This window comes from Amphibalanus amphitrite, unplaced genomic scaffold, assembly GCF_019059575.1.
Source record: "Amphibalanus amphitrite isolate SeventyFive unplaced genomic scaffold, NRLGWU_Aamphi_draft 000206F_arrow, whole genome shotgun sequence".
NCBI classification, from domain to species: Eukaryota; Metazoa; Arthropoda; class Thecostraca; order Balanomorpha; family Balanidae; genus Amphibalanus; species Amphibalanus amphitrite.
In genome coordinates, this window is record NW_024881701.1 from 61,663 (window position 1) to 74,315 (window position 12,653).

A 12,653-nucleotide genomic window follows, 5' to 3' on the forward strand; every position below is an offset into this window, starting at 1 on the left:
ACTTAATCAAACTGGATTTACAGCCCCCTGCGTACATGACTGCCCCATACTCAATAATGGGTAAAACAATGCTTTTATATAATCTTAGAAGTACCGAGCGATCTGCCCCCGCTGGGGTACTGGTGAGACAGCGGAACAGATTTAACCTTTTCTTGCATTTTGTTTGAACGTGTTTGACATGATGTACCATTGATAATCTGGGGTCCAAGACGACTCCCAAGAACTTGAAAGTTTTTACGAGTGGAATTGGCGTCCCGTTCAAGGTAGGGATAGAAGATGGCTGTGTTATGTTGTGTTTGGAAAAAATCATAAACGCAGATTTTTCCGGAGAAAATTCCAAACCATACAAGGCCGACCATTTTTCTATTTTATGTAGTGCTATTTGTAGACGATGGATCCCGATGTCATAGTCAGGTGTGGTACACCAAATGGCGCTGTCATCGGCGAAGAGAGAGAAAGATGTGTCAGCAGGAATGTTTTCAAATAAATCGTCAATCATAATGTTGAAAAGAATTGGAGATAAACAGCTACCTTGTGGAAGTCCATTCTGTGTTTCATACGTGTTGGAAAATACTGAGCGGAGCCGAACACGAAAACGCCTGGTTCCCGAGAGAAAGTTGCACAAATAAAAAGCCAAGTGTCCTTTGATGCCAAGCAGGCCTAATTTATGAATCAATGCCGGCCTGTACACCATATCAAAAGCGTTTTTAATGTCAAGAAAAATTGCTGAAGTATGTTGTTTCTTTTTATAGCCTTTCCGTATATCACTCTCCAAACGGATCAAGTGGTCGATTGGAGAATGTTGCTTTCGAAACCCGCATTGGAATTTCGAAAGCAACTCTTGCTGTTCGAGGTGAAACGATAAACGTTTGGAGACCATCCTTTCCAAAAGCTTGCCTATGCAGCTTGTCATGGCTATAGGACGATAACTGTTTGCGTTATGCCTAGCTTTACCTGGTTTTAATAGAGTTACAACTATACTTTCTTTCCAATGCTCTGGGAAGACCTGCTTGCAGAACAGATCATTAAACGTCTGAAGAATGAAAAGCTTCGAGTTCTCCGAAAGATGGCGGAAGAAAGAATAATGAAGTTTGTCAGGCCCCACGGAAGTATTTCCGGCGGAACCGATGGCCTCATTTAATTCCTGTGCTGTGAAGGGAACATTGTAGTATTCGTTGTTATCTGAGAGAAAAGTATCTGGGTCAGGCAAAAATCGTTGACGAGCCCTACCTATAAACTGTGGTTGGTAGCGTTCATTTGAGCTCGTGAAAGCAACTTGTTGAGCTAAACAGTTTACGACATCATTTGGTTCACTAATGGTGTTGGCTGTTCCCGGAAGCCTAAGCACCGGGAAAGTTGCAGCTGTGCGTTTTCCGGATAAACGACGAACTAAATCCCAAATCTTGCATAAAGGCGTCGAAGAAGTAAATGAAGACAAAAATCGGGTCCAGGAGTCGCGCTTGGCTGCCCGAATAGTTCGCTGAGCGTTTGCGCGCTCCCTATTTCTGTTAATTAAGGCTTGTTCTGTGCGAAGTCTAAGGTAAGTACGGAAGGCTCTTTTCCTTTTTGCTATAGCCAATCGAACCGCGGGTGTCCACCACGGTACAGCATTTCCTTTTTTGCATGGCTTGGTTTCAGGAATGCACTCTTTTGCGGCTGATATTAATGTTTCAGTGATGTATGAAATACCGTCTTCAGGATTTGCAAAGCGCTCGTGGTGTTCAAATTCACACAACTCTGTGAATTTAATCCAATCAGCTTTGCCAAGATTCCAGCGGGGGATGAAAGAGCTGATACCCGGGACTGGAAAACCAAAACGAAGAAAAATCGGGTAATGATCGCTATCGTGTATATCACTATCAACAGTCCAGTGGAACCAAGGGGCAATGCAAGAAGAAGAAATAGATAAGTCGATGGCTGACTCTGTATTATGTGATAAATTAAAGTGTGTCGGTTGATTGCAGTTGAGTGTTACTAATCTATTCATATCAAGAAAATCTTCCAGAACTCTTCCTCTGGGTTTCAATGATTGTGTGTCCAACCAAGCCGGACTGTGGGCATTGAAATCGCCGAGAAGAAGAAAGGGGTTTTGAAACTGGTCCGTGAGATTGTTAAGCTGTCTAAGAAGGTTTGTATTATCAAAATCGGGAGGAATATAAATGCTGCAAACATCGATGTTCCTGCCGTTGACATACATGGTACACGCAACGGCCTGTAAATCTGTCTGTATATCAAGCTCACAATGTGTATAATCGTTGTTTACGTATAATGCGACACCACCATGGCGGCGCTGTCCGTACAGCTCATCATGTCTGTATAATGTGTAGTTTGATAAATTGAAATTGTACTGATCGGTCGGTAAAAACCAAGTTTCCTGTAGCGCAATAAGTACAGGAGTAAGTACGGAGAAAAAGTTTTTTAGTTCGGCCCACTTGGAAAGTAGGCCTCGGCAGTTCCATTGGAGCATGGTGTAACTATTCATGATTGGTGACGAGATGTGTTACCACGGCTGGGCGAGGCCCAGCTCAGCGCGCGGTTACGCCCCATCGCCACCCGAGTCGGTGGACGTGACTGGCGATCCTTGGATTGTCCATCACCTGTGAGGGAAGCTGAGGGTTTGGGGCGGGAGCCACCAGACTTCTGGACCCTCGTCCAGCTAGTGAAGCGGCTTGCACCGACAGACTTAGGCTTCTGAGCGATCTCAGGAGAAGCAGCTGGTGGGGACTCGAGAGACGGCATCTGCTCATCTGCATCAGTGGTCTCAGATGTCTGGGTTGCGCTGGTGGAGGCGGTCGCTTCGGGAGCCATAGGCTCAGGAGTCAGAGGCGAGAGGCACTTCAGAGGAGGGAGCTCTGGGATGGCATCGGTCTGTGTACCGCTGGAGACGGTCTGAGTCTGTGTGGCCTGGGCATACGACTTGACTGGCTGTTTGGAGACTTTCTCTTCCACTGAGCGGCGTGCTTGTGGGTATGAAACACCCGTGGTGGCTTTTACTGTGCAGATTTCTTTTTCTTTTTTTCCACACTGGGCACTGGTTTGAGTTGGTAGTGTGGTCCGTGGCATCACAGCTGAGACATTTTACTGGAGCGGAGCAGGGCGAGCCATCGTGCGGAGCTGCACCACAACGGTGGCACCGTGCGGTCTGCTTACAAAATTTCGAGCCGTGTCCAAAGCGTTGGCAGTTAAAGCAGCGGAGAGGGTTTGGGACAAAGACGCGAACCTCGTAGCGAATGTGGCCGGCAAGCAGAGTGTCTGGCAGCTTCGTTGTGTTGAACGTGATCACCAGCAAGCTAGTGTCACGCCTCTGGCCGTCTCTGAAGGTAGTGAGGCGGCGGACATGAGCGACCCCCTCAGGACGGAGTCCGCTGAGGATTTCCTCTTCGGACATGTAACGCATCTCTGGAGCGAAAATCGTGCCCTTCGTGGTGTTGCGAGCATGGTGCAGAGAGACAGTCACATCTTTCTCACAGAAGCGAGTGCATTTAAGCAGAGCCTTGGTTTGAGCGCGGGTTTCGGTCTTGACGATAAGTGTTCCGTTCGCCGGGGTTTCGATATCCAGGTTACCGGTGCCACAGATCATCCCTAGATATTTAGTGGGCCAGAACACATTCACCTTACGGAAAGAAACGTTTTCATCAACCGGCTTGATCACCAAATACGATCCAGAAGACTCAAGATACGGCTCAGGCTTGTCCATAGACGGGCCAGCGGTGGTCAGGTTCGGGCGCGGGTCGGTACCGGGAGCGGAGGCCAGGGTCGAGCGAGGGTCAGTGCCGGGGGCGGTGGTCGAGGACGAGCGAAGGTCAGAGCCAGGGCGAGCGGTCAGAGGCGGGGCGGGGTCAGCAGCCGGGAGTTGGGAATCCATCACGTGATCAGGAGAGTCGGCCAAGGAGGAGTCAGAGTCGGAGTCCGGGGGATCAGGGCGGCGTCTTTTCCCCGACATGGGGAAAAGCGAAGGGAACGAAAACGAGAAAGAAACCTAACTAATGGAACCTAGAGAAACGAAACTATCACCACCAAACGCTCTAAACCAGAAAGAGCGTATCGAAAGAGCGGAATCAAAGACCAATATCAGTGTGCGCGTGGAAAATCGTCCATGTGTTTACTCCCAAAACTGATTGGGCAGCATTATCCTTCCTCGGAGCTCTGCTTTTGTCTTCCAAGCGTTTTTAGTTGTTGCTGTTGTTGCTGCTATATAGGTGTTGAATATTTTCGGTAGAAAAATATCTGTCTTATTAGGAAATCTGTCTCAGTTGCGTCTGAGTTGCAGCAATTGTAATGCCCGGTCGGACCTGAAATTAAACACTACCCTGCCGGTGAGCTTATAACCTGACGGGCTACATTCTTACTACGGAGGCAACTGTAGACTATAGCCATGTACTTCTGCCGGTCGCCGCTAGATGCTGCGAACCGCGAGTTACAGTTTTGTTAATAGGTGTCGCTTTTACCAGTCTCTAAATTGCTAAAGCCTTCTATTAAGTTGTGCGCCCCCCTTTTAACGTTCCGTTTGCTTAAACTGCTGTATTGTTTGGACAACTGCATTGGCTATGTGTATATTAAAAACCATATGTATTCGTTTATTACATTCGATGTTCTCGCCAACATGTGTGCAATACTAGATAACTAAGTTCGTATGTAAAACTATATATGTCTCGATTTTGTGGCGAAATACAAGAGATATCTGTATCTTACAGTGTTTCTACTGGCTACACCAGCCAGATTGGTGACCCCGCGTTCTGCGCACTAAGGGATCGCTATCCCCTCGTGTTCCCTGGCACACCGACACTGGCCTGCACCCTGAGCTATCTCCTCCAGCTCTCTTTGTGTAGGAAGGAAGTGGCGGATGGTGTGTCTCCACGAGGATCCTTCTTTTGTGCTGTGTGGAACTGGATAACGCCGACTACTACTGCTGCACTACGATCCAGCTACTTCATCGGCTCACCTTACCGTCCGGCTACCTCTGCAGCTGCACCGCAGCACCTGCCGATCGCCGTGTCGCCGTCGCCGCCACCGATCTTCCCGACCATTGCTCTCGGCAGCCATGGACCAGAAGACCCAGCCTGCCGGCGCCGGTGCAGCCGCCGGCACCGGTGCAGCCGCCGGCGCCGGTGCAGCCGCCGCCGCCGCCTCGCATGCCGCTGCTGCTGCTGCTGCCGCTGCCGCCCAACCGGACTACCTCCGCGTGTCGACCGCGCCACGCAGCCACGTCGCGCCGCCGCGCTTCTTCGAGGAGGACCCCGTGATCTGGCTCGTCCAGCTCGACCTCTTCTTCTCTCAGGCAGCTGTGGACGATGAGCTCAGCCGCTTCCGGATCGCCGCTACTCTCCTTCCTGGCCACCTCCTGCGCGACTTCACCGACATCCTCCGCAACCCTCCTCAAGACCGACCTTACACCATCCTTTCCGACGCCATCCGTCAGCGGTTCGGCAAATCAGTCGAACAGCGTCTTCGCTGCCTGCTCTCTGGCCAACAACTCGGCGACAGGCGTCCTTCCCAATTCCTTCGGCATCTCCTGGACCTTGCTGAAGCTGAAGGCTCACAAGATTCCCCGCTCATCCGCCAGATCTTCCTCAATGCTCTTCCGCCTCGGACTCAGCCCTTCCTCCAGTGCCTGCCGCCTGGGACGGACCTTGCGACCATCGCTAGCACTGCCGACCGACTCCTGGAGCTTCCGCAGCAGTCGGACGTCGCTGCACCTACCTCAGGCCTTCTCGCCGCGGTATCGACTTCTGCGTCTGCTGCAGCCTCACCTGCTGCTCCTGCAGGACCCTTCCACCTCCAAGACCTGATGAGCCAGCTGCTGACTGGTATCACGGCCCTCACAACATCAGTCGCCACACTGGTGGACGAGACGCGCCGCCGAGAGAGGTCTGCATCCCGTGCCCCCGGCCGCGCTCGCCACCGTCCACCACGCGACCTGTCTGCTGCTGCCCGGTCACCCAGCCCTGCAACCAACACGTCTACCGGCGCTGGTGCTTCCTTCTGCTGGTACCACCACAAGTTCGGTACCAACGCGCGCTCATGTCAGTCACCGTGCTCGTGGTCTGCAACCGCAACTCAGACCTCGGGAAACCAGCAGTAGGACAGGTGACACAGACGTCTGCACCTGCCCTGCTCAACCCTGACGTCCCTCCAGCCAGCGGCCTTCTGAGACTCAAGGACAACAACACTGGTATCACCTTCCTCATCGACACTGGAGCTGAGTACAGTGTTCTTCCAGCGACACCCACCGATCGTGCTCGCGGAACCAACGGACTGGATCTGCAAGCAGCCAACAACAGCAGCATCCAGACCTATGGTCAGCGCATGCTCACGCTTTCTCTCGGACTCAGAAGAGATTTCAACTGGATCTTCATCATCGCGGACGTCTCCCATCCTCTCCTAGGAGCCGACTTCCTCTCCTCGTATGATCTCCTCGTCGACACCAAGAGAGGCCGTCTCATCGACCACCTAACTGAGTTGTCTTCACCTGCTTCCCACTCTTCAGTGCCATCCACCGGACTGACAGCCGTCGTCGGAACCGACAACCCAGCATTCCTTACCCTCCTTCGAGAATTCCCCAGCCTCACCCAGCCGTCACATCATCCGGAGCCACAGCACTCAGTCCGACATCACATCGAGACTACCGGCCCTCCGGTCTTCTGCCGCCCACGCCGTCTGGATCCAGCTCGACTCGCCACTGCCAAGGCAGAGTTCCAGCGCCTCCTCAGTCTCGGAGTCATCCGACCCAGCAGCAGTCGGTATGCATCACCGCTGCACATGGTGCCCAAGTCGTCTGGAGATTGGAGACCCTGTGGTGATTACCGTGCACTGAACCGCATCACAGTGCCTGACCGGTACCCACTACCACATCTTCACGACTTCACTGCCTGCCTCGCTGGGACATCGATCTACTCTCGGCTCGACCTCGTCAGGGCCTTCAACCAGATACCGATGGCCCCAGAAGACATCGCCAAGACAGCGATCACAACGCCCTTCGGCGCCTTCGAGTTCCTCCGTATGCCGTACGGTCTCCGGAGCTGCGCTCAGACCTTCCAAAGGTTCATGGATCACATCCTCCGTGGCCTGGACTTCGCCTTCGTCTATGTAGACGACATCCTCATCGCCAGCAGCAGCATCTCGCAACACCTGTCACACCTCCGAGAGATCTTCAGCCGTCTTTCCCGCAACGGTGTGCTCCTCAACCCATCGAAGTGCGCCTTCGGCATGGAAAGCATCTCCTACCTCGGCCACCAGATCTCCAGCGGAGGCATCACTCCTCTCGACGATCGAGTCAGCGCGATCAAGAACTTCGACCGTCCAGAGTCAAAGAAGAGCCTCAAGAAGTTCCTGGGGATGATCAACTTCTACCATCGCTTCATCCCACACGCTGCTGCTCTTCTGGCACCTCTCCACGGCCTGACTGCCTCAGACGACCGAGCTGCTTCAGTCACGTGGACCCCAGAGGCAGACGCCGCCTTCTCTGCAGCCAAAGTCGCCCTCGCTGACGTCACCCAGCTCGCTCATCCCGTCAAAGATGCAGCTCTGAGCCTCAGCACTGACGCCAGCAGCACGGCAGCCGGCGCCGTGCTCCACCAGCGAGTTGGTGGTTCTCTTCAGCCTCTCGCCTTCTTCTCGCGCAAGTTCACGCCCACCCAACGCCGCTACAGCACCTTTGGACGGGAATTGCTCGCCATGTACCTCGCCGTGCGACATTTCCTGCCCTATCTGGAAGGACGCGACTTCGAGATCCTCACGGACCACAAGCCGCTCGTCTTTGCTCTCAAGGCCAACGGCAACGCCAACCATTCTCTCCGTGAACAACGTCACATGGACCTGATTCTGCAGCACACCAGCAAGATCGGACATGTTCCTGGACACCTCAACCCGGTAGCTGACGCCATCTCACGGATCAGCTCAGTGTCTGCGCCAGCTTCTGCCGCAGCTACACCTTCACCCGGCCTTCTGAGCTTGGCCGACATCGCCCTACACCAAGCCAACGATCCTGACCTGCCGAAGCTGCAACAATCCTCATCTCTGATCATCCGTGACTTCCCAGTCCCTGATCATCCGCATCTACGTCTCTGGTGCGACACCTCAACGGCCACACCTAGACCTGTAGTCCCAGCCAGACTCCGCCCTTCCATCATCAAGAGCTTCCACGACTTGTCTCATCCTGGCATCAACGCTACGCGTCATCTCATCTCATCGAGGTTCATCTGGCCCCACATCAACGCGGACATCCGTGCCTTCGTCCGGAGCTGTCAGCACTGTCAGCGTGCCAAGATCCAGCGCCACACGAAGCCACCCATGGGTAGCTTCCAGCCACCTGACTCTCGCTTCCTGCACATCCACATCGACCTTGTCGGACCACTTCCTCCGTCCCATGGCAACTCCTATCTCCTGACTGTCGTCGACCGCTTCACCCGATGGCCCGAGGCAATTCCTCTGCCCACCATGGACGCCGTCACGGTGGCTCGGCATCTCGTCAGCGGCTGGATCGCCCGCTTCGGAGTACCCGAACTCATCACCACCGACAGAGGATCCCAGTTCGAGTCCCGCCTCTGGACAGAAGTCTCCAAGCTTCTCGGCACCTCTCGGATCCGGACCTGTGCCTACCACCCAGAAGCAAACGGGATGGTAGAGCGCTTCCACCGCCAACTGAAGTCAGCTCTGCGGACCGATGACGACGCCGTCTCCTGGTCGGACCGACTTCCTCTGGTGCTACTCGGAGTGCGCACGGCCCTCAAGGAGGATCTCGGATGCACCGCTGCAGACCTAGTCTATGGTTGCAGTCTCCGACTTCCTGGTGACTTCCTCTCCCCCATGTCGTCGGACACTTCTTCTGATCCGGCTTCCCTAGCCTCTCGTCTCCGTGCCGCCATGTCGGAGCTCCGTCCAACTCCTCCTCGTCCTGGCTCCCGCCAAATCTTCATCTCTCAAGACATGCAAACCTGCTCCCACGTCTTCATCCGACGCGATTCGCATCGCTCTCCTTTCCAATACGTCTATGACGGTCCTTATCGTGTCCTATCCCGCGACCAGCACACCGTCACCATCGACCGTCTCGGGCGACGCGACACCGTCACCCTGGCTCGGTGTAAACCGGCCTTCACGGACCACACGCCTGCCGCAACGCCGCCTCCTGCGCCGGACGTCCTGGTGATCGACACGTCTACTACAGCGACAGACAGCTCGGTGGACCGCCCGCCTGCTGCATCGCCTGCACCCAGCCGCTCAGGTGCCCCCGGCGGCTCTCGCCCGGCTCGCCGCGTGCCGCCGGACCCGCCGCCTGCTTCGCCGCCCCCTCTCCGTCGTTCGTCGCGTCTTCGCCGTCAAACATCTTTTTATGGTGTTTAACTAGGGCGGGGGAGTGATATAGCCATGTACTTCTGCCGGTCGCCGCTAGATGCTGCGAACCGCGAGTTACAGTTTTGTTAATAGGTGTCGCTTTTACCAGTCTCTAAATTGCTAAAGCCTTCTATTAAGTTGTGCGCCCCCCTTTTAACGTTCCGTTTGCTTAAACTGCTGTATTGTTTGGACAACTGCATTGGCTATGTGTATATTAAAAACCATATGTATTCGTTTATTACATTCGATGTTCTCGCCAACATGTGTGCAATACTAGATAACTAAGTTCGTATGTAAAACTATATATGTCTCGATTTTGTGGCGAAATACAAGAGATATCTGTATCTTACAGTGTTTCTACTGGCTACACCAGCCAGAAGACTATAGACTATAGACTAAAGAAGGCAACTATATTACAAAATGCTTTTAAGTGATTGAATCAGAGCAGGCTACAAACTAATGGTGATAATGACATGCAGGTTCTTCTTGGCCTTCCGAGAAAAAAAAAATGCACTTTTAATTTTGACTCGTATGGACGACTCGAATGATTTCTTCCTTAAGTACTTATGAAAGTAGCATCGGCTATCGAGCTAACTCTGTTAATTGTTGCCAGTGATATGCCTTGCTTTGTTCACGCTCCCCCGCATTGGCGTTTTCGCAGCCGCTAGCGTATAAGGTCGATAGAACCCCCCGGCCCCTGATCGAGTTAGAGCTTCGCGAAAAAAAAACGAGCGTGCCTTGCTCGTTGCAAAAAGAAGCCGATGATGCTCAATTTTGAGGTCATAAGCCGTTTACTGACGTTGCAGGTCGGGTCAACCATAGGGTCAACAAACCAAATGTCGTAAAAATCTGGACTCGCCAGAATTCCTTCAAGTGAGGTGTTTTGAGGTTTTTGGGGTCCCGACTTTGAACTTGGCATTTGTTTTCTATCATCTATGACATATTAATGCATTTGGGGTAGGTCGAGTCAGGTCGGGTCAGGTCAACTGGTAGTCGTCCGTCCCGCTGGCTATCCATAATAGGTGGTAAGTATTAACCCGGCGGCCGCTGGGCCTCCGCGCCACCCGCCGGCCGCTGGGGGGGGGGGCATATAGTTGCCCCCCCTTTACTTCTGCGACGATATCGTCGCAACGCGAAGAGATAGAGAAGCGAAACTTTGCACACATCTTCCTGAATACCTAGCCGAGGTTGTGTTTAAATTTGGTGTCGATCCCATTTGAAATGACGTCACAGTGACGTCATAAGTGAAATTATAGATTTGCGACTCTCATATTCCTCACGATACATCAGATATATGGGACCGAATATAAAGGGTCAATTATTGGTCAGAAACTAGATGGAAGTGTAGTTAGATGTTTTAGGATGACAGCAGGTGCTGTCTAGCTCATTTACAGTTGAGTTTCATGCTCAGCGTCATCAGAAACGGTCCATATCGGAAAACGACAAAACTTTATGACGTCACTGTGACGTCATCTTAAGTGCTACAACCACCAAACTTTCCTCAAACATTGCCTAGGTATTCCTTTGAAGCTATGCCAAGTTTCACGTTCGTAGCTCATCAGGTTTCGGAGATATTTCACAAAACGGAAAGGGGGGGCAACTTTATGCCCCCCCCCCAGCGGCTCGTGGGTTAACCACCACTAACACCTTCGCAGCATTATTTAGACATCCAATCTACGTAGTTCTCAAATCTTTAAATGAGTGCCAAATTTCAAATAAACTTATCCAAATTACACCAAAAAATGTCGGAAACCTCGAAAAGTCGATCGAGGTTATCAGAGGACCAGCCCTTCAAGGGACTTGGCACCTACCATTATCCACGAGACAAACATGATTCCACATTTTGAAACGTTTCTTATCACAAAACATCTGGAAACAGACGGATAACGTGCGCTGACATACGCCAATTCACCGTTTTTGCCTGACATATACATATAACATGTAGTCTTAACCCTATTAATGGCAGGCTCCTGGCTACCCCATATTAGTGGCAGGGGGGGCTGTTTACGACCCCCCCTTGATATCTCGAGATCTAACGGGCCGATTTTCAAAATTCAAACGGCATTCGATTTGGCTCAACGCGATCTACATTTCTAAAAAAAAAATGTCAATAGGGGGGTAGAGGGGGGTAAAAAAGGGCAAATTGCAGATACATTTTAGACTGTTTATCACGGCCAGGTTTCTGAACCAATCTTAACGCAATTTTTGCCGATCGATAGAGAATGAACCAGGCATTCACATGGATCCTAAAAATATGCATTTTCAAAAATCATAGGCGGATACAGATCATTGAGATTGGGGGTACACAAAAAGTATAGTAAATAAGGTTTTTGTTGGTACTGTTTCTAAAAAGGGTGGCAATGGTCTTGTTATGTTACAATTTTCTTATGAGAGAACGACTAAAATTGTATTGGTCATGCATAGGCGGTGTCAGGGCACCTATGTTGGGAGGTAAAAAATAACCCCCCTTTTTGGACGCCTGGATCCGCCTATTATAGCAAAAACGTGTCAAAAGAGGATGCACAATAACTTTGTATATGTTATCACATGATACCTTTCATTCACTGTTCGTAAAACTGGTGCAGCATCGTGATCTTCGCCCAAATGACTCGCTTCACGAATAGGACCCCCAATTCCCAGTGCTCTGGAGCCGCCCCTGGTAAAGTTATGAACTTGAAATTTTCAGGGAATGTGCCCAATTTAGTTTTAGGAAAAGTCAGAAAATTTCAGCATCGTAGCTTCAGCGGTTTCGGAGATATTTCCGAAAAACCTGAGGGGTGGATAAAAACAACCCCCCCCCCTGCCACTAATAGGGTTAATATCTCGAGATCTAACCGGCCGATTTTCAAAATTCAAACGGCATTCGATTTGGCTCAACGAGATCTACATTTCTAAAAAAAATAAAATTAAAAAATGTCAATAGGGGGGTAGAGGGGGGTAAAAACGGGCAAATTACAGATACATTTTAGACTGTTTATCACGGCCAGGTTTCTGAACCAATCTTAACGCAACTTTTGCCGATCGATAGAGAATGAACCAGGAATTCACATGGATCCTAAAAATATACATTTTCAAAAATCATAGGCGGATACAGATCATTGAGGTTGGGGGTACACAAAAAGTATAGTAAATAAGGTTTTTGTTGGTACTGTTTCTAAAAAGGGTGGCAATGGTCTTGTTATGTTACAATTTTCTTATGAGAGAACGACTAAAATTGTATTGGTCATGCATAGGCGGTGTCAGGGCACCTATGTTTGGAGGTAAAAAATAACCCCCCCTTTTTGAACGCCTGGATCCGCCTATTATAGCAAAAACGTGTCAAA